This window comes from Sorex fumeus, unplaced genomic scaffold, assembly GCF_029834395.1.
Source record: "Sorex fumeus unplaced genomic scaffold, SorFum_2.1 ptg000006l, whole genome shotgun sequence".
Classification (NCBI taxonomy): Eukaryota; Metazoa; Chordata; class Mammalia; order Eulipotyphla; family Soricidae; genus Sorex; species Sorex fumeus.
In genome coordinates, this window is record NW_026606063.1 from 65602629 (window position 1) to 65625948 (window position 23320).

A 23320-nucleotide genomic window follows, 5' to 3' on the forward strand; every position below is an offset into this window, starting at 1 on the left:
AAGGCCCAACTCTACCAGGACTTTTGTGATAATCGGATAACCCCTATGTTTTAAGAAGCCTGTGCTGCCCATGGCCTTCCATTGATGGTCCCAATTGACTCCCTGGCTTTCTTCAGACCTCACTGTTTCTGCAGAGCTAGTAGTCTCTGAATACCTGGCCCATGGCAGCCCTAACTCCATATAGGTCCTGCCATGTCTATTCAGCCATGACCTCCTAAACACCCTGCACTGACAACTGGTTCTAACACTTCTGGGAAAACTCTGGAGCCAGCTGAATATGGACTCTGTGAATTCGAAAAAAGACCAGTTCATCTTGCAGTAGAACTCGCCAGTCTTCTGAACAACATAAAAAATTTACAACCGTCCTGGAAACTTCCTTTCTGAACCCTTGCTTAGCATAAAACATAGCATATAAAATCAGCTGAGACCAGAGCCAGTTTGCAATTGCAGTAGCAAGCTGAACTCCTTGAGGAAATTTTCTTGTAGATTTCCTTAAGCAGATAGTGAATAAAGTATCCTCTCTCTCAGTTCATATAATTAGAGTACTAAGAAAGCTTATTATATTGATTAAATATGGCAGCAAACTCAATTAATCCTATTGCCATGCCCCTCTAACCTTAAGGTTTGGTTTCTGAACCACCACCAACACTTCACTGGCTCTTGAGTACAAGTCATTCCTTGCAGTAACAAGTATTCACTATCTACCACCACACTCTAGGTCAATATTTTGAAATTTTTCATTTTAACAAAATATCATGACTTTGGACTGGGAAGGAAATTTGTTGGGTCCATTCAATAGAATAGAACATGAAACATAATGACCTAACAGAAAATGGACTGAGACTTTTCAAAAGTAGGAAAATTTAAAAATCTAGGAAAAATTTCCAGCAGATTTTAATTTCAATAGAATGTCTGAAAATAAATTTCAAATATAATATCCATTGAATTTTTTTTAAAAAAATGGATGAAAAATCGAGAACTCCAGGAAAGAGGGAAATTAAGAGTGAGTTCCAAAGAGAAATAAAAGTGCACCCCCACTTTCAAAATACAGTAGAGAATTTTAAAATATAAGAATGTTAACAGTAGAATAAAAGTGAAGACCAAGAAAGTCAGCTGGAAATAGGGTAATTGAAATACTGAGCCTAGACAGCCGGTTTTCAACCCCTGATCTGCGTGGGACGGGCACAGAGGCCCAGCTCTGGGCAACAAAGCTGAACGGCTCCAATTCCAACAGGTACAGCCCGCCCCCAAGGGCCTGGGTCCCTCTCTGGGCACGCGCAGCTAGAAACAGCCCCTAGACAGCCGGTTTTCAACCCCTGATCTGTGTGGGACGGGCACAGAGGCCCAGCTCTGGGCAACAAAGCTGAACGGCTCCAATTCCAAACAGGAGACGTTTCCAACTCCTCGCCCAGTGCCAGGGACTCTTTCCGGAGCCTCGGTCGCTTACGTGGCCGTGAAATATTTTCCCACTACATATGCCATAGGAACCATAAGCTAACTTCTTAGATGGAAACTTCTCTATTTTAGCTCAGCCACTAGAAACACAGTAGCCAATAACTCATAAGTCTATCTTAACTCACACTGCATATCAAGCAGAATAGTACCAGTGAACGTGAAGGACTAAACCACACCTCTCACAATGGTAAAGCAACGCAAAAGCCCACCAAACTTTCATATTGAAGAGTCTAGCCCAGATGACACCAACAGTACTGTAGTGTTAGACAACCTCTCTGACAAGGAATTCAGAAGGGAGCTACTTAGGATGCTTAGGGAATTAAAAGAAACAATGGAAAGCAATGCCAATAGAAAACAAGAGGATCTGAAGGCAGAAATGAGGAAAATGCAATCAGAAATGTCAGACCTGAAAAATCTCGTAGGCGAATTGAAAAGCTCAGTGGAAGGCCTCAGCAGCAGAGTAAGAGCGGCTGAGAACAGAATCAGTGAGCTCGAAGATGAAGTTCAGAGACTCTCCAGAAAAGAGCAGTAAATGGAAAAGAGACTCACAATTCGGGAACAGATGGCAAGAGAAGATCGTGATGAAGCCAAGAGGGGTAACATAAGAATTATTGGAGTCCCAGAGGGACAGGAAGAAAACTTCGATGAAGAAGAAACTGTCAAAGAAATCATTGCTACAACATTTCCAGAGCTGAAGAAACCTTGTGACCACATTCAGGAGGCCCGAAGGGTACCAGCTAGAAGAAATCCGAATAAAAATACCCCAAGACACATTCTGATCAAAATGACCAAAACCTTAGACAGAGACAAAATTCTGAAAGCAGCAAGATCGAAGAAAGAAATCTCTTACAAAGGAGCATCCTTAAAATTCACAGCTGATTTTTCTGATGAAACCCTCATGGCCCAAAAACAGTGGTGGGACATAGTAAAAAAACTCAATGAAATAAATGCCTCCCCAAAAATACTTTTCCCAGCAAGACTCTCATTCATAATAGAAGGAACAACACACAGTTTCACAGACAAACAACAGCTCAGGAACTTCATAGACTCAAAACCATGGTTACAAGAACAACTAAATGGGCTACTTTAAGGCAGGAAAGGCCCCTCAAATACACCAAATTTTAACAGAACAATGGGACAAAATCCCATAACAATAATCTCTCTCAATGTCAATGGGCTAAACGCACCAATTAAAAGGCATAGAGTGGCAGGATGGATTAGAAAATTGAACCCAACATTCTGCTGCCTGCAAGAAACGCATCTCAATAGTCAAAGCAAACACAGACTCAGAGTCAAAGGCTGGAAAACAATCCTACAGGCAAACAGCTCCCATAAAAAAGCTGGAGTAGCCATCCATATATCAGACCACATCGATTTCAAAGTGAGGAAGGTCATAAGAGACAGTGAAGGCCATTTCTTATTGATCAGAGGATCTGTACAACAGGAAGAACTTACAATAATAAATGTATATGCACCTAATGAGAGACCAGCAAAGTACTTAAAACAACTACTCACAGATTTGGAAAAAGACATCAATAGCAACACAATACTAGTGGGAGACTTCAACACTGCTTTGTCACCTCTTGATAGATCAACCAGACTCAAGCTTAGCAAGCACATACTTCATTTGAGGGAAACAATGGAAGAAAGGGACTTAGTAGATATATACAGGACACTTCATCCACAAAAAGCTGAATACACATTCTTCTCAAGCGTACATGGAACATTCTCCAAGATAGACCACATGCTGAGCCACAAAACATGCCTCCATAAAATTAAGAAGGTAGAGATTGTATCAACAATCTTCTCAGACCATAATGCGCTGAAATTAGAAGTAAATCACACACAAAAACAGAAAACTAAATCAAACACCTGGAAATTAAACAGTGCACTATTGAACAACGAGTGGATTAGACAGGAAATCAAAGAGGAAATCAAAAGATTCCTAGAAACGAATGAAAATGAGAACACGAGTTACCAAAACTTATGGGACACAGCAAAGGCTGTGTTAAGAGGAAAGTTTATAGCTCTACAAGCATTCCTCAGGAAGGAGGAGCGAGCACACATAAGTAACCTAACCTCACAGCTTAAGAGCTTGGAGAAGGACCAAAAAAAGGAGCACAACCCGAAGAGGAGAAAGGAAATAATAAAACTCAGAGCAGAGATTAACGAGATGGAAACCCAAAAAACAATCCGAAAGATCAATGAAACCAAAAGCTGGTTCTTCGAGAAAATTAACAAGATCGATAAGCCTCTAGCAAAACTCACAAAGAAAGGGAGAGAGAAAACCCTAATAAACCGAATCAGAAATGAAAAGGGGGTCATTACAATAGAAACCACAGAAATTCAGAGGATCCTCAGGGAGTACTTTGAGAAGCTTTATGCCACGGAACATCAAAACCTCGAGGAAATGGATAAATTCCTAGACTCCTACAGACTCCCAAGGCTGAACCAAGAAGACCTGGAATACCTGAACAGACCTATCACCATCAAGGAAATTGAAATGGTAATAAAAAGTCTCCCCAAGCACAAAAGTCCTGGCCCGGATGGATTCACTAGTGAATTCTTCCAAATCTTTAAAGAGGACTTACTCCCGATGCTCTTTAAGCTTTTCCACAAAATTGAAATATCAAAAACACTTCCGAACAGTTTCTACGAAGCAAATATCACACTGATACCAAAAGCAGACAGAAATACCACAAAGAAAGAGAATTACAGGCCGATATCCCTGATGAACACAGATGCAAAGATCCTCAACAAACTACTAGCAAATAGAATCCAACTACTCATCAAAAAGATCATACACCATGACCAAGTAGGATTCATCCCAGGGATGCAAGGATGGTTTAACATTCGGAAATCAATCAACATAATCCACCATATCAACAGAAGAAAAGATAAAAAGCATATGATCATATCAATAGATGCAGAGAAAGCATTTGATAAGATCCAGCACCCCTTTATGATGAAAACCCTAGCCAAAATGGGTATAGAGGGGACCTTCCTCAACATAATTAAAGCCATCTACCACAAGCCTACAGCAAGCATCATCCTCAATGGGGAAAAACTGAGAGCCTTCCCTCTAAGATCAGGGACGAGACAGGGATGCACACTCTCTCCACTGCTGTTCAATATAGTACTGGAAGTACTTGCAATAGCGATTAGGCAGGAAAAAGATATTAAGGGCATTCAGGTAGGAAAGGAAGAAATCAAGCTCTCACTATTCGCAGATGACATGATACTCTACTTAGAGAACGCAATAACCTCCACCAAAAAACTCCTAGAAACAATAGACTCGTATAGTAAAGTTGCAGGTTATAAAATCAATACCCAAAAGTCCTGGCTTTCCTATACGCAAACAGTGAGAGAGAAGAAAGCAACATGAAAAAAACAATCCCATTCACAATTGTGCCCCAGAAAATCAAGTACCTAGGAATCAGCTTAACTAAGGAAGTAAAGGACCTGTACAAAGAAAACTACAAAACGCTACTTCAGGAAATAAAAGAGGACATGAGTAAATGGAAAGATATCCCCTGCTCATGGGTCGGGAGACTTAACATTGTCAAAATGGCAATACTACCAAAAGCATTGTATAAATTCAATGCAATCCCTATAAGGATACCCATGACATTCTTCAAAGAAATGGAGCAAACACTCTTGAAATTTATATGGAACAATAAGCCCCCACGAATAGCTAAAACAATTCTTGGGAAAAAGAAAATGGGAGGAATCAACCTCCCGAACTTCAAACTGTACTACAAAGCAGTAATAATTAAAACAGCATGGTACTGGAACAAAGGCAGAACTGCAGACCAATGGAACAGGGTTGAATACACTGACATCTCTCCTCAATCATATGCTCATCTAATCTTTGATAAAGGTGCAAGTAATGTGAAGTGGAGTAAGGAAAGCCTCTTTAATAAATTGTGTTGGCATCACTGGACGGCTACATGCAAAAAAATAGGCTCAGAACTCTGCCTAACACCATGTACAAAAGTAAGATCAAAATGGATTAAAGACCTCAACATCAGACCAGAAACCATAAGGTACATTGAAGATAAAGTTGGCAAAACCCTCCATGACATTGAAGCTAATGGTATCTTCAAAGATGCCACGCCACTGGCCGAGCAAGTGAAAACAGAGATAGATAAATGGGACTATCTTAAACTAAGAAGCTTCTGCACCTCCAAAGAAACAGTGACCAAAATACAAAGACAGTCTACAGAATGGGAAAGGATATTCACCGAATACACATCTGACAAGGGGTTGATATCCAGGATATACAGAATACTGGTTAAACTCCACAAGAAGAAAACATACAACCCCATCCAAAAATGGGGCAATGAAATGAACAGAAACTTTCTCAAAGAAGAAATCCGAATGGCAAAAAAGCACATGAGAAAATGCTCTACATCATTAATCATCAGGGAGATGCAGATCAAAACCACAATGAGATACCATCTCACACCTCAGAGACTGGCCCACATTCAAAAGAACAAAAGCAACCGATGCTGGCGTGGATGTGGCGAGAAAGGGACACTCCTTCACTGTTGGTGGGAATGTCCACTGGTTCAGCCCTTCTGGAAAACAGTATGGACGATTCTCAAAAAATTAGAAACTGAGCTCCCATTTGACCCAGCGATACCACTCCTGGGAATATATCCCAGAGAGGCAAAAATGTATAGTCGAAGTGACATATGCACTTGTTTGTTCATTGCAGCACTCTTTACAATAGCCAGAAACTGGAAGAAACCTGAATGCCCAAGAACAGATGACTGGTTAAAGAAACTTTGGTACATCTACACAATGGAGTACTATGTAGCTCTTAGAAAGTATGAAGTCATGAAATTTACATACAAGTGGTACAATATGGAAAGTATCATGCTAAGCGAAATGAGTCAGAAAGAGAGGGATAGACATAGAAAGATTGCATTCATCTGGGGGATATAAAGTAACAAAGTATGAGATTAATACCCAAGAATAGCTGAGATCAGCACCAGGAGGATTACTCCATAACTTAGAGGCCAGCCGGATATCCTAGAGGAAAGGGCAGTTCAGATAGAGAAGGGAGCACTAAATAAAGGATGTTTGGAGGATCCTCCCAGGAGGGGAGATGCATGTCGAAAGTATGGACTGAACATGTTTGCCACTCAATGCCTCTTTTGCAGACCACAACACCCAAAAGGAGAGAGAGAACACAGGGGATTGCCCTGCCACAGAGACAGGGGGGATGGGGGGATGGGGGTGGGAGGGATATTATCCATGGTGGTGGAAAATGGGCACTGGTGGAGGGATGGGTATCTGATCATTGTATAATTGAAACCAAAGCACAAAAAATTGTAAATCTACAATGTTAAAAAAAATAAAATATAATAAAGGGGAAAAAAAACCCACAATTTATAAAGTCACTGAAATACTAAAAAAAAAAAAATAAAATAAAATACTGAGAAAAAACCCTATAAAGAGAAAAAGCATTGCTTGTTTAATTTCAGGGAACAAATCTGGTGTCAGGAATTTGAATCTGGGTTGAGTACATGTAAGGCAAGTGTCCAAATTCCTGTACTCCAAACTAATAATTTTTTTTAAAAAACCTAAAGATATCTTAAAACACATCAAGAATTTTTAAGAAGCCAAAAGGCAGTATAAAATACATAGGGTAGCATCAAGAGAAATATTTCTGTATCAAAGCAATTTCAGAAGGTAACAAGGGGAGAGGGATTATTGCAAAAAAAATTAATAGCAGGGTTCTTACCAAGCCCAAGTAAGAAAACAGATATCCATATTAATGAAACAAAATTTTAAATAAAACAAGCCCAAATAGACACAAAGACATTATTATGAAAGTGGTGAAAATAGAAGACAAAAACACCCTACAATCATCAAATAATATCAGAAAAACTTACATATAAATTCTCATGAAATTTTTTAACAGAAGGGAATATCATGATATACTCTAAGTGCTGAATGTTAAAAATCTCAGACCCAGAATATTTTCCTCAATGTGGTTACCTACCAGAGTTAAAAGAGTAATAAAGTGTTTGAGAAACAAATAATATTTTAAATTTCTTAATTTTTCTACAGCAACCTACAAGAATATTAAAGAAAACTGTGGTATGGATTCTAAAGGAAAAGAATAGAATAGAAAGAGACCCAACTAAAGGAACCCAACTAAATAGTTAAGTGTGGCCCAAATCTTCTTCCAAATCGAGAATCCCTCTTAAACAAAACTTTATTACAATATAGTTTCAGTAGTGAATTTTATCAATCTTTCAAAATGACTTAATACTATTTCTCCAAATATTAAAAAAAGAATGAAAGAAATGGTTCGAAAGCAGATTTAAACCTATTTTTAAACATATTCTCGAAACCAAACGTTGATGCAATGTAAATTCATGCAACATAAAATCACCAATATACTTCTAAAAATTATGCATCATGAACAGGGCTGCTTTATCTCAAGAATTCAAAGAAGACTTAAATACATGAGGCAGACACAGAGACATAACTCAGTGAGCTGGAGTACTTGCTTTGCCAGCAGGAGGTTAAGGTTCAATCCAAGACACCAAGTTTCCCTAAAGACTATCAGGAACAGTACCCAATCACCATGCCAGAGCAGCTTCTGAACATCACTGAGTTTTGTCCTAAAACATAAAAAAGTAGATGCATAAACAAATAATTGCAATATACCTCATCAGTAAAAATAAAAGGCATATGACTGTGTCAATCATATGACTGATGAGAAGGCATTAGATAAGATTCAGCATCTATTTAAAAAATTCTCAAAACATCAGGCTAAAAGGAATTATTCATTTATTCAATGACCTAAACGATAAAGGTCAATTATAATAAACCCTCATCTAACATCAGTATTTCATTCTTTTTTTATTGCTAAGCATTACTCCATGTTAATAGCAGATGTAGAATGAAGCAATACATAAGTTCTGATTAGAGCCTTTATACTTATGACAATGTTCAGTTTTATACCTTTTGTCCTCTCTAGTTATAGTCATAGTTATTGAAATAGGTATATGTTTCCAATTATAATAATAAATTTATTTTATATCTTTTCTGGTCTATAAAATTTTCCTCCATGTATTTCCTTTTACAGTGCTGTGTAGGAATACTTACTTAATTTTTTAAATTTTCTTCTTCATGGACTAATCCTTGTTATTCAAAAATTGCTCTTTTTATCTCATATTTTTCTTTGCTGTAAAATATAGTTATGATATTAAAATATAATTTCTCTTCTTTATAGTCTCAGACAGTAATAGCTCAGGTTATATTTTTTTTCTTCTCATACAGATAGTCATCAAGACTACTAATAAATTATAGCATTCACTGAAGAAGGGTGACAATAAAAACAAGAGTAGACCAAAAATTTCAGTTCTCTTGGATATTCCAGGTCCTATGTCATAATCAAGATAAGTCAGTTTTTAATGGGAGCATATTTATCACTGGCTATCAGAGAATAGCTCCATTGGTCATTTTGCTGTCAGGCAGAGAAAAAGACCAAGAACATTTCTCAGAAGTCTCTCGTGACAAAAACCATAGAGATGGTCACTGCTAACATACTGTGAGAATATGTGAGTATCACACAGCATCTAGTGAACAACACAGATTTTTTTAACTTAAAAAAACTTAAGAAAAGATAAGTTACATATAAATTTAACTTAAATAGGTTTAAATATACTATACAAACCTTATTCTGATCTGTTAACATAATTGAAGGGAGATTTGATTAACTTTATCTCTAGAACCTTCATAGCAGAGGTGTTTCAGCACTGGTTACCACCAAATTAAATAGCCAGACCTGAATCCTAAGACCCTAATGCTAGAGATTATTACATTTTCAGGACCCCCTCCTCGATCTTCAAACAAATACATCACCTAAACTAAAGCAGCATTTAAACTTAAATTTACATTTGAACAGAAAAATTTAAACTTGGATAAATTTGTTTACTGTGAACTAACTTAAAAATATTTCAGAAAAAGAGCATTAATTTGCTTATGGAAGATAAAAGCTTGTTTTAGTATTTGAGTGTAAAGGGAATCAATTTCCAGCTATAAAAATCATGTGCAATAAAATGTGTTGATATCACCTTTGGGGAGAGTGTTTAATGAGACTGTTAAATAATCCCATGCCCCCAAAAGAAAAGGGTCATTGATTTGAAGAATACCTATTAGTAGATATTTTTCACACATTTTAAGCAACATCATCTGCTATAGCTTATCACCTCACAATTTTTTATTATTTTTGCAATTATGTTTTGTGAATGTTTATTTTTTTTCCTTTTGGAAGTACCGGTAACTTTCTTAAATAAGGGAAACTTCAAAAATCAAATAGATTATTCCCGCAACTAAAGATAGAGATTAAAGAAACAAATGATAGCATGAAAAAGTGATAATTGAATATTTAGATGTGATCAAAAGAATATCTTTCATGCACCTTTTACTTGGCACATACTTAAACATCTTCACGTCCAGTTACATTGATATTTTCCTTGGTCATATTCTACATTCAGACCATAACAAAATTCCTCGTAACAATTTTAAGGCAGATTTTACTTTGATAACTACAAATTGTACAACGCAGTAACAAGTGGATTGTGTTTTGAATGACAATTGAATAAATTGGCACATGGTATGTGACATGGTCTCCAGTTAACCAATGCTCTGACTGGCAGATATACAGATATTCTATGTTTAGGGAAATGACTGGTAAGAATGTAGAATGAACATTATCACTGACGAGGACAGTAAACCTGGAGAAGTTTCTGAGATTATAAAACATAATGAGTTTGTTTTATTTTCATTTATTTTGTTTTATTTGTGGGTAGGGGCTTCCAAGGAGTTTTCAGAGGGCCTGAGGGTCAATTCCAATAACATTTAACCATGAGGCCAACAGTTAGTGCCAGGGCTCAGGCATACACTTATATTTGGGTCCTGCAGTGAGAGAGGTCAGCAAGACCACTCTAGGTAATGCTCAGAGTCTCCAGGGGTGCACCCAAGAGTACAAGGGAGGTTGTATGATAACAGTGACCAAACCTAGCTCTGGAGCATGCAAGACCTGTGCCCTAACCCCAGAGCTATTTTCTTGGCCCAGAAAGGTTTGCTTTAATTTTGAATGAAGATTGGATTTGAGAGCATTGGACTTTGGACTTTCTATTGAATTTATATTTAATCCCTAAGAATTCTTAAAATATTCTAATTCAGGGATTTTATAAGATTATCTTTTTATGTTATTATATTATTCATCAATTTGCTCAAGCGGACACCAGTAACATCTCACAACAAATTGTGAGACTTGTTGTTACTGTGTTTGGCATATCGAATACATCACGGGGAGCTTGCCAGGCTTTGCCGTGCGGGTGACATACTCTCGGTAGCTTGCCGAGCTCTCCGAGAGGGCAGGAGGAATTGAACTCGGGTCAGCCATGTTGGCTGCGTGCAAGGCAAACGCCCAACCCACTGTGCTATCTCATTTCTTATCTATTTATATTATCTCTTTCTGTATTAAAGGAAAATGGAAAAGCAGAACTCCTCCTACCTTACCACTACCCACACTGAAACACTCTTTATATCCATAAATTTTGAATATGCCTTTATTCTCAATCCACTGATATTGTTGTCCTTTAACATTTCCATCATTCAAACACTGCGAGTACTATAACCAAATGAGTAGAAGTACTACCTGAAAAGACTTTGTATAAGTATAATCACTATACCATAAGAATTATGAACTGAGAACATTTATTTTTAGCATCCCAAAAGTCTTTCTCTCTTCTATCTTTCTCTCCTCTCTCTATCTCTCTGTCTCTATCTATCTCACACACACAATCACACATAGAGACAATCACACACAGACACAATAACACACATACACACACCACACCATTATATATTATATCCATACTTGGTTACAGTAGAATATCAAACAATGTTTTGTTTCAATGAAATATAAAGAAACAAGAGGCCTCATGTAATTTGGATTTTTCAAGGTATCTAATTTCAGTCTAATGTGGTACTGTGAAACTAACCCAGTAAATCTATATAACTGATCCTTTGGGGGATTCAGTGTTCTATCTTTAGTCTGTGGCAAATTCTGGTTCCCATTCCTTGTTCAGGAATGATAACAGTGTGATTTACAGGTACAACTAACAAATGAGATCAATTAAAATGTCTCGAACTGGCACCTGTCTAGGTATAGGGTTGCACTAGATGATTCCTGCAGCTTCCTTTCCTATAGACCACGCCATTTGCAAGCCCTCTCCACAGGCAAAGGAACAATGAAGGGTTGTTTGCTAATGGCCATGAATCAAGAAAGCGGGCCTTATCCTCTGGCCTAGATATATGATTGTTATCACTGGCTAGAAAGAACAGGTGTATTTTTCAACTCCATTTATACAAAAGATCCCTGTTTCATAGCATTCATTAATATATCTTCTTGAATTGCCCAATTTGTTACAAATTTGTACTGTCAGCTGCCTTTGTGATTGATTTGAATTTAAAATGAAAAAGAAGCTGCCTTTCATTTGTATACATAATTGAATACTTTGATCATTACAAGACAAACTTGATACTTCTGAGAGGTCATGAGAAGGGAAAAAATATTTTAGAGGATAAAAGTAGCAATTGGATTAATCACTGTAGAACTCTTTTTTCTCATTTCTTAAAACTAAAAAGAAATAAATAAATAGTAAATAAGCACTTGGGCAATTCTTATCATCATAAAGTATATTAAAAACTAGAAATTATAAAGATTCAAGTTTATCTTAATTGTTAGGATTTATTCAATTGAAACATTGCATTTGACTTTTTAAATCTAACTTTTACTTACATTCTCATTTACCATACATTAGCTAGTTTACAGAAACAAAGATAAAAATTTCTGTTCTATAAGAAATTTAAAAATTACATTTACATTATAAATCAATATTTTGTTATGCTGCAAATTAGCACTGTAGCTCTGTCATCCTGTTGTTCATCTCTTTGCTTGAACAGGCACCAGTAATGTCTCCATTGTGAGACTTGATATTACTGATTTTGGCATATTGAATACACCACAAGGAGCTTTCCAGGCTCTGCCGTGCGGGCGGGATACTCGGAGCTTGCTGGGCTCTCGGAGAGGGATGGAGGAATCAAACCTGGGTCAGCCACATGCAAGGCAAATGCTCTACCTGCTGTGCTGTCTCTCCAGCTGTAAATTATACCAATTTTCTTAAGTTTTGAGAACAATGCAATTCTCAGAAACAATCAAGTTCGCATTCCTATTGCTAAAATTCCAGAATTAAAAATTTATCAAAGACTATATGAGGAGAGCAATTTTACTTAGTAAAACATTTTCAATTTTCTACCTCAAATACTTAAGCCTATTATAAGATAACTATCCATTCCAGTTTACCAGGGACAGTATTCATTAATAAATATTTTCCTGAACACAGCTCCTTTATCCTCAAAAGTAGACAAACAACTAATAATATAGACACTGAACTTGTAAGCTTACAAAACAAAACTATCAAGGTTAACTAAAGGTATTGCAGTCATAAAATGTAATCCAAGCACTCATCAAAATGAAACACAGTTAGATAAATAATACGTGATTTTATTTTTCTTTAAATCACTCAGGTAATTTTCAGGCATAGATTGTATATTCAGAGATTCTAGATATGGTATGATCCTTATGTGACAATTTTTAACTGCTTCAGTCCTTTAAAACTCATTATACGAAATTGCTATTAAATTATTATCAACCCCACATACAAAATTTTGCATATTTTAATTCTGCAGCATTCAGGATCAGGGGAACGAGGCCTATTGTAATTACTGGATCTCACCATTCTACAAAGAAGTAATCATTGATGTCACGAGAGGGGTTCGGCAGGGTGATACCATTTCACTGAAACTCCTCAGTGCCACCCTCAAGAACATCATACGACGACTGGAATGAGAAGGAATGGGAGTGAAGATAGATGGTCGGAAACTACACCACCTCCGCTTTGCTGACGACATTGTTTCAATAACACCAAACATCAGCCAAGCAGCACAAATGCTGACTGACTTCGACCATGAGTGTGGAAATGTCGGACTACAGCTGAATCTTATGAAGACGATGTTTATGAGAAACAGCCTCATTCCTGACGCCCATTCACTCCCAACAGAACGACCGTCTCCGAATGCAACAGCTATGTGTACCTAGGTCGAGAAGTCAACATGACAAATGACCTGGCACCCGAGCTGCGCAGGAGGAAGAGAGTGACTTGGAACGCCTTCAAGAGCATCAAAGAAATATCTAAGAGGACGAAGAACCTCCGACTCTGGGCATCTCTTTGATTCCACTGTTCTTCCTGCATTAACATATGCCTCAGAGACCTGGGCCCTACGCAAACAGGATGAGAATGCTATTCGGGTCTCCCAAAGAGGAATTGAAAGAGCTATGCTTGGAATATCACATTTCACTCAAATGAGAGAAAGAATCTGGAGTTCCGACCTCCGTCGACGATCAAGAATCAGGGACACTGTCTCATTTGCCAAGGTGTCAAAAATCAGATGGGCTGGTCATGTAATGAGATTTACATATGACCGCTGGACTAGAGCCATTACCGACTGGATTCCATGGGATGTCAAAAGACCATGTGGCCGCCCACCTACCAGATGGTCAGACTTCTTCATCAAGATCATGAACGATCGGTTTGAGGCTCTTCGTGTTCCTAGAGTGAACAGACGCCATCGGGCTACACTAGCACGTGACAGGGACAAATGGGAGAGGTTACTGGTGCCCGCTTGAGCAAATCAACGATTAACGGGAAGTCAAGTGATCAAGTGATCAAGAATTCTGCAACAATGAATAAAAAACATTGGGATGTATTGAATTATACCTTATCTTTAATTCCATTTCTCTCCTATAGATTATAGACAATAGAATTCATACTAGAAAAACAGAACTACTAGGAAGATTTTACCACAAAGAGAATAATAAAAACAATTTATTTTGCAAACAAAGTAAATGCACATACATTTTACATATCTTTAATAATATACCACAGATGTTTTGTTCTAAGATAGCCATACACATGGATATGGCTTCATATACATAGGAAATGATACATATAATAGGAAATGATGCTCATCTCAGAAAAAAATACGTATTTATAATTTTATTGTGTATACTGTATATAAAATATTATAATTATTTGTATTATTTTAAAACTTTACTCTATTTAAATAAGTATATAAATCTATATACAATATATTTTAAATTCTCTTTATAGAAATTTTATTGTTAGATATTTTTGAAATTCCCAGAAACTTAATAGTGTTGAATAAATAAAATTTGAGAACTCATATAGCTCAGTCTCTTTCAATCAACTTTAGAAAAGATTATGGAAGAAAGATTTGTTTATCCAAGTCATGGAGTAAGATAACCTTGGAATTTGAGTTTGTTCATTCATTTGTTCCTTCCTTCCTCCCTTCCTCCCTTCCTACCTCCCTTTCTTCATTCTTTACTTGTACTCTCTTTTTCCCTTAATATTTCCCTCCCTTCCTATGTGTTTTGTTTTTCCTTCCTTCATTTTAACAGCTTTGTTTAAAAACTTGATACTGCAACCCCCAATTATTGTCCTCAGAGAGTTCAGAGAACATAGGTATGCCTCATGTTTATGGGCAGGTACCGTACTTGGCCCATATGATCTTACATAGTTCTCACCAAAGCCATTCCATGTTGGTAAATTTAGAAGTTTTTGAAATGCCCTCATCTTGGTAACACACACTGATTTAGCTTCATTACCAACTTCAGGGACTGTGAGTTTTCAGGAAGAATTTGAAAGAGTATTATGTGGATTACAAACGAGTAAAACAAGCAGAATTTTGTTTAAGCAGCTGCAACTAAATCCTATACACTAAGCTAATGTATTTAGTATGCTATTACTTCTGTGAACTTATTACCAATAAATATTTCAATAATTATATTTATCACAACAGAATAAAATCATGCTTGTTATCTACCTTGTCCTCTCCAACTAGACCATGAACACCAAGATGTCAATATTCTATCTATATATCATGCTGCCAATTAATAAATGATCATCTAATGAATGGCTGAATGAATGGTTAGAACATTTACTACAACTAATTTTATCAATTTTATAAAGAGTATTTTAGAAATAATGTATTTTAAAAATGGAAAAATTCACAGAGCTACTGAAAAATAGTGTAAGGTTAAAGTGACCTTTATAAATTAAGTAGATGATAATATCAAGAATGGCAATGAAGATACCAATATCAATGAGTATTTTGAATGGTAACTAAAGACACAAATGTTTACCTAAAATAAAAGAGCAATGTATAAGACTTAAAATGTTCTTAATGAGGAAATGAAAGAGTTTATCTGAATATTTTAGTTAACTGATATAGAAAATAGTATAAAATAATTATCTATTGTCTCATGCTCATATGGATTTCAATGGGGATGAGATAATGTGCCAGTGATATTTTTTAGAGGTTCAAATAGTATAAACACATTTTCATAAAAAAAAATACTAGGTGACCACAAGATTCTTGTCACAATAAATTTCCTTCATGACTATCAGACATCATCAGCATATGCTAAAATCAGATCTATTGATCATAATTTAAAATTTCATAAACTAGACTTATTTAACTAAGCATGAAGACTCAATATTCAGTATGTGATAAGGTTCCTGTCCATCACAAATATAGATCTGAGGTCTCATGCTCCTTTCATAAGAGGAAAAGGAAAAACAAAGAGACTATTAATTCTTCACTGCTCGTCAATATCTGAAAACCTCAAACCACCATGATAAGGACCAGTTGTACTCGTAACTATAGCAAAAATAATGTAATACTGGAAATAAAGCAAAAGATAATTAATTTACCTTTGTTTTCTCAATAGTCTTCCATTTAGAGTTGAACACAAATTGAGAATTGTTATTGAAGAATACAAAATTGCATTCTAACAAGAGATTCCTATGTTGGCCATCTAAAGGAGTTAGATTTACAACACATGGGTATATCACTCTTCTCTTCTGAGAATACAAGTGTAGTGTACATTCTTCTTTCAGGCATGACATTTAAAAGCATCGTTTACCATCACCTTGTAATCAGTATGCCTCAGAACCCCTCTATTACCCTTATAACAATTCGACTGCAATTTGGACCTGAAAGAAATAGGTCTCAGATGGGCCCTCTGAAGCTTAAAGTTACTCAGCAGCCCTGTTATCTCTGTGTGTAATTTGTTTTCAAGAACAGTGATTTACATTTCAGTAGGATTACACCTTTTAATGTATCACAGAGGTAGTGGTCTCAGTGTATACTCATAGCTCTGTCAAAGTGCAAATGATGCATTTGAGCCTCTAGAGAGTGGGCTATAGTTATAATTAAAACCCATAGTGGACAATTATTTTCTTGATATTGCACTAGTTTTTGTGGTTGACAGAAAAGAGGCTAAAAGTACAATCCATACTGCTATTTTATAGTTGTATAAAACAGCATATGTTATTAACAGCTTTTTTGCTACCCAAATCATTAATGAATGTATTTAAATGAGATTTCCTGATAATGTCTCAAGAAGTAAAAATAGTTTCTTTTAATACTGCTTCAAGTTATTAAAGATAGAACAACTTTGTTAAATATAATAAATAACAGTTAAGTCAAATGGGATGTAGACCAAAATGCATGATTGTAAAATGATGTTTTAACAAGAACTTACATATAAAAACTTCAGTCAATGCAATCATTTAATTCTATTACTGTACTTTGCTTTTGTTTTTAATTTTATTGAGATAAAATTATACTCAATAAAACTCTTACATATTAAGTGTACAATTTATTAATTTTGCTTGTGGTCACATAGACATCATCAGAATTAAAATATACAGTGGTTTTATCACCACTAAATATTTTTCTCATGGTGCCTTAAAAAATATCCTTTCCCAGTAACAAACTCAAGGTCAACAATGATCTGATTTCTGTCACTATAGTTTTGTCTTTTCTTTAAATTCCCATAGAAATATTTCAAATCCACTGCTATGGTTTGACCAGTCTTGATCTCTCCTAGGCAATTACAATAGGAGTTGAAACCTTTGATATACAGTCATTCTTGGGGAGGCACCTTCTTGAATGGGGTTAGTGTTTTATAATACCACAAGGAACTCCATACTTCTTTTCCCTTACTGAAAAACACAGTTAAAAGGTAGCAGTTTACAACCAGATGAGTGATTTCACAAAACACCATTCGTACTGTTACCCTGATACTGGAATTCATTCTTCAGACTCTGTAAAACAAAGTTCTGTCTATCATATACCTGACCTATCATGTCTTTTGTTTGGTTTGGAGGCTACATTGTATGTATTGTATGTATTCAATGTATACATTGTATATATTGTATTGTATGCAATGCAAATTCTCTACCAAACCTACTATCTCTAAGAATCCAAGAGTGTTCTTTAATAACAAATCAAATAGAGTAACAGAGGAAACTGATACCACAAATGGATTACTGCTATCACAAATACCTAAAACTATGAGTACTTTTGGAATTGGATCTGTAGCACTGTAGCGCTGTCCTCCTGTTGTTCCTCAATTTGCTCCAGCAGGCCCAGTAATGTCTCCATTTTGAGATTTGTTACTGTGTTTGGCATATTGAATACTCAGGGATAGCTTGCCAGGCTTTGCCATGCAGGCAAGATACTCTCTGTAGCTTGCCGGGCTCTCCGAGAAAGGTGGAGGAATCAAACCCAGTTCTGCCAGGCTGGCTGTGCGCAAGGTAAACGCCCTACCATTGTGCTATCGCTCCATCCCTTGGATTGGATCATGGGCAAATATCGGAATTTCTTTTGGTATACATGGTAGATGTACATAGTCCACATTACTATAGTTGGACTGTTAAGGAAGGCTCTTATTAGGATTCAGAAAAAGAGGAAAAATATAGATTAAAAACTTACTATTCTCAAAGAAGTTATAGTCAGAATGTAGGTGGAAGTATGAAAGTCTGTCTACGGGGTCACAGAGTTAATGGAGAAATAAAACTATAGTAGCACTCTGGGGGTCAGGAAGATAGCTGAGAGGTCAGGGGCACATGAATTGTATGTGAAAACAGTATCCAGCAGTGTGACTTTCCCAACCACGGCTGCAGTTTTCTGACCAGAACAATCTTAGTCTTAACTTGTGTAATATCCACTTAAACTTCTAAGTCCAAAATTTTATCTAAAAATCATTCACTCTATTTAGTTTTGGTTTGGGGTCACTATCCCATGATAATAGGATTGTGACTAAATTTTATGTTATTCTACCTTAAATGCAGAATCTCCTGACACCAAGCAGGAGGTCAGCATAAACTAGAAGAAATCTGCCAGTGTTAGAGAACCCACACTTTTCTTCCTGATGTGGAGTGAATCACCATCATAAAAAACTTCAGCATCACATGAGTCCTGAAGGCAAGTTAAAAAAAATACAAGACATGGACTCATTTTTTGTTATAATGTAGGAGCACTTGGTGAATTCTGCTTCACAATGATAGGAAGAGCCGACATCAAAGGATCAAAAAGCGACGTCGCTATGAATGCTTGGCCGCCACAAGCCAGTTATCCCTGTGGTAACTTTTCTGACACCTCCTGCTTAAAACCCCAAAAGTCAGAAGGATCATGAGGCCCCGCTGTCATGGTCTGTATTTGTACTGAAAATCAAGATCAAGCGAGCTTTTGCCCTTCTGCTCCACGGGAGGTTTCTGTCCTCCCTGAGCTCGCCTTAGGACACATGCATTACCGTTTGACAGGTGTACCGCCCCAGTCAAACTCCCCACCTGGCACTGTGAGAACGGGTCGCGCCCGACCGGCAAAAGGCCAGACGCTTGGCGCCAGAAGTGAGAGCCCCTAGGGCTCGACCCCCCCCCCCCCCCCCCCGCCTCACCGGGTCAGTGAAAAAACGATCAGAGGAAGGAATGGGAGTGAAGATAGATGGTCGGCAACTACACCACCTCTGCTTTGCTGATGACATTGTTTTAATAACACCAAACATCAGCCAAGCGGCGCAAATGCTGCCCGACTTTGACCGTGAGTGTAGAAAGGTAAGACTACAGCTGAATCTCACGAAGACAATGTTTATGAGAAACAGCCTTGTTCTTGACGCCCCATTCGCTCTCAAAGGAACGACCATCTCCGCATGCAACAGCTATGTGTACCTAGGTCGAGAAGTCAACATGACAAATGACCTGGCACCCGAGCTGCACAGGAGGAAGAGAGCAGCTTGGAATGCCTTCAAGAATGTCGAAGAAATAGCTAAGAGGATGAAGAACCTCCGGCTCCGGGCACATCTCTTTGATTCCACTGTTCTTCCTGCATTAACATATGCCTCAGAGACCTGGGCCCTACGCAAACAAGATGAGAACGCCAGTCAGGTCTCCCAAAGAAGAATAGAAAGAGCTATGCTTGGAATATCACGTTTCACTCAAATGAGAGAAAGAATCCGGAGTTCTGACATCCATCGACAATCAAGAATCAGGGACGCTGTCTCGTTTGCCAAGGTGTCAAAAATCAGATGGGCTTGTTACGTAATGAGATTTAAAGACGACCGCTGGACTAGAGCTGATACAGACTGGATTCCACAGGATGTCAAAAGACCGCGTGGCCGCCCACCTACCAGATGGTCAGACTTCTTCGTGAAGATCATGAACGATCGGTTTGAGGCTCTTCATTTTCCCAGAGCGAACAGATGCCATTGGGCTACACTAGCACGTGACAGGGACAAATGGAGACGTTACTGGCACCCGCTCGAGCAAATCAACGACTAACGGGAAGTTAAGTGATTAAGTGATTAAGTAGGAGCACTACTATTTATTCAGCCATTGATTAAGCTGATTGAATTGGGCATGAATTCCACATTGCTTTTATAAAATTTTTTAAAATTTCATAAGTTAGTTCACAATGTTTGATTACATTCAATATTCAAACACCAATCCCACCACCAGTGCAACTTCCCACCACCAAATTCGGGATGTTTCCATCCCAAACCCCAATCCCTCTCCCAAAACACAACTGAAACAATATATTTTGTATTATCTGTTATGAAGAACTGCTGAACATGCTTACAAAAAGTATTTATATAGGAAATAGTTTGAAGGTTGTTCTATTTTGGCAGGAGTCATTAAGACATTCTATAGGATATCACTAACATATTATTATAGTTTGGGTGATGTGAGCTTTGGTATATATATCTGAAAATATGTATATATGCATATGTATATATATATATGTATATATATTTCCCTCTATGATTTGTTGCCTACTATCTGAACGCTATCAAATGTGATGTGGTAATTATGGAGAATGGGTAAGGAATGTCTTATGATGTGTACAGGAATATATTCACTCACATGTGAGACTTGGCCCGAGTGTGTGGAAAGCAGCCTGGAGCGTGGCGGCAGTTGGGTAGTGGAGGTCAGCTGCCGGGGCTGGGTCCCTTGGGGTGAAAGGGCTCTCACCCACTCCCCACTGGGATGCCCCAGTGAAGACAGCCTGGCGTGGGATCAGGACATTCTGTGGTGCTCTCTTCCGGGAGTTTTATTTTATAGTCCCTGGTTCTTGGCAAATGATGAGACTACATGTTGCTGGGAGCAAGCTACTGGAAAACTAGGGACCTGGGGGCAGAAGGCCCAGTCCCGATCAAAGCAGGCCTGGCACTCTCAGTCACAGGTTCCTGCCTATCTCTGCACTACAGGCCCTAACTGTGTCTTTTGATCTCTTTTGAGATTTATGGATCTCTGAAATAAGGCCAATAAATGAGCTTATATAGCTGAACCAGAGGTGGTTTGTGGGTATTGTCACACATGCCTAATTTTTGGCCATTCATTTCTTGGTAAACTTGGCCCCAAGTTTTTGGGGTCTGGCCAAAGGCACAGCAGCAATTTTGGGGCATCTGGAAGTCTGAAGTCACCATCAGGCTGCTGATGCACTTACTCCACAGGTACAGGTTGACCTGCTGGCGGCACCATACACCCAAGGACATGGACTCTTGCTTCAAAAGATCTGCAACTACGTAGAGACAAGAGAGATACAAGAATAGAATTAAAAATAAAGAATGAGAAATGTTTTAGGCATATAAGTAAGGGTCTGTGTTAATGTACTTTGGGGGAAAAATAAAATTTAAGAAATTGTCTTGCTTGCCCTGAAGTAACACAAAGGCATAAAGACCATATGTTTTTTGAGATGCAAATTCTGAAGTCTTTGGCGAGGAGAAACTGAAACACCACCTAAATCCAAGGTCCCCACCCTGAGAAGGGTGAATGACCCCCTGGAAAAGGATATACTACAAAAAAATCTTTAAAAAGATCATCAACAATGCAAAGAATGAGATCGTGAAGAGATATCAACAGTGTAGCATTGTAGCACCATCCTCCCATTGATCATCTATTTGCTCGAGCAGTAACCAGTAATGTCTCCATTGTGAAACTTGTTGTTACTGTTCTTAGAATATCGAATGTGCCACAGGGAGCTTTTCAGGCTCTGTCATGTGGGCAGGATACTCTCAGTAGCTTGCCAGGCTCTCGGAGAGGGACGGAGAAATTGAACCCAGGTCAGCTGCATGAAAGGCAAACGCCCTACCCTCTGTGCTATTGCTCAGTGTAGGAATGGGATTATAAGAACATTTAACAGTGCAAGGAATTTCTTATGACAATGTCAAGATTAACATTCATACATCCAAGAACACATTTGGAAGAATTGTATGAAAGCTTCTCCTTCTGAAAGCCATTCAGGGCTTGCTCTTCAGGCCTTGTATTCCCTTGATCACATATCTTACTTGCTTGTCTATACATTTTTTTGCTTCCTGTCTTATCTCTTGATACTACACTTGATCTTAGCCAAAATGCCGAGAAGCGACCAGGACCAGCCACCACCATGCTGAGACCACTCTCGGCACACATGAAGGTACTGGCAGAAGGACAAAGTCACGCGGGTTCCGGGGCCGAGATCTCCAAGCCTACTCGGATTGGGGCCGAGCATCCTCCACCCAAATCCTCCAAATTCCAGTAGGCAGGGGTCACACCCACCAACTGGCCCCCTGGCGCCGTGTAATCCCATCAATGGCCAAGACTCAGAGACTATAAAAACCAGCTCCTGTAACCGCGCGGCCGCATTAGCGGCCATGCGACATCTTATTTTAACATCTTATTATCTCATTCCTACTTTGGACAAACTGGCAGGCTACCGAATGTAGCCTGCCCACAGGGCAGAGTCTGGCAATCTCCCCGTGGCATACCCAATATGCCAAATACCAGTAACAATGATGGGTCTCATTCTCCTAAAGAGCCTTGAATATAATCTCAGGGCTAGGATGAAGGAAACGTTACTGGGGCCTGCTTGAGGCAATCGACGAATAACAGGATGATTTGTGATTTGTGATTTTTTGTATCTTATCTCTTGAACACACACTTCCCTCTTTCTTCTCACATCTTTCTAGGCAAGCTTCATTCAAAAACAACAGCAACAACAACAACAACAAACAACAAACCACTGTTTCTCTACACAAACAAACAAATGGTATTATTTTTTAAATGCAGGTACTTAGATTTCAACTCTTTGTAGTTCAATGTTTCCTGAGCAACCAAACTAAAGGCATTATTGGGGCCAGGACAGGTGGGGCATTTACCTTGCACTTGGCCAACCAGAATTTGGTCCCCAACACTTCATAAGGTTTGTTGAATCCACCAAGAATGAGCCTTGAGCACAAATCCAGGAGTAAGCCCTGAGCACTGCCAGGTATGGCCCTAAAACTATCCATCCAAACAAACAAAGGATATATTTTCCTATAGATCTCTAAATTGAACTTTAGAGGTGGGCACACCTGAGTTCTGAT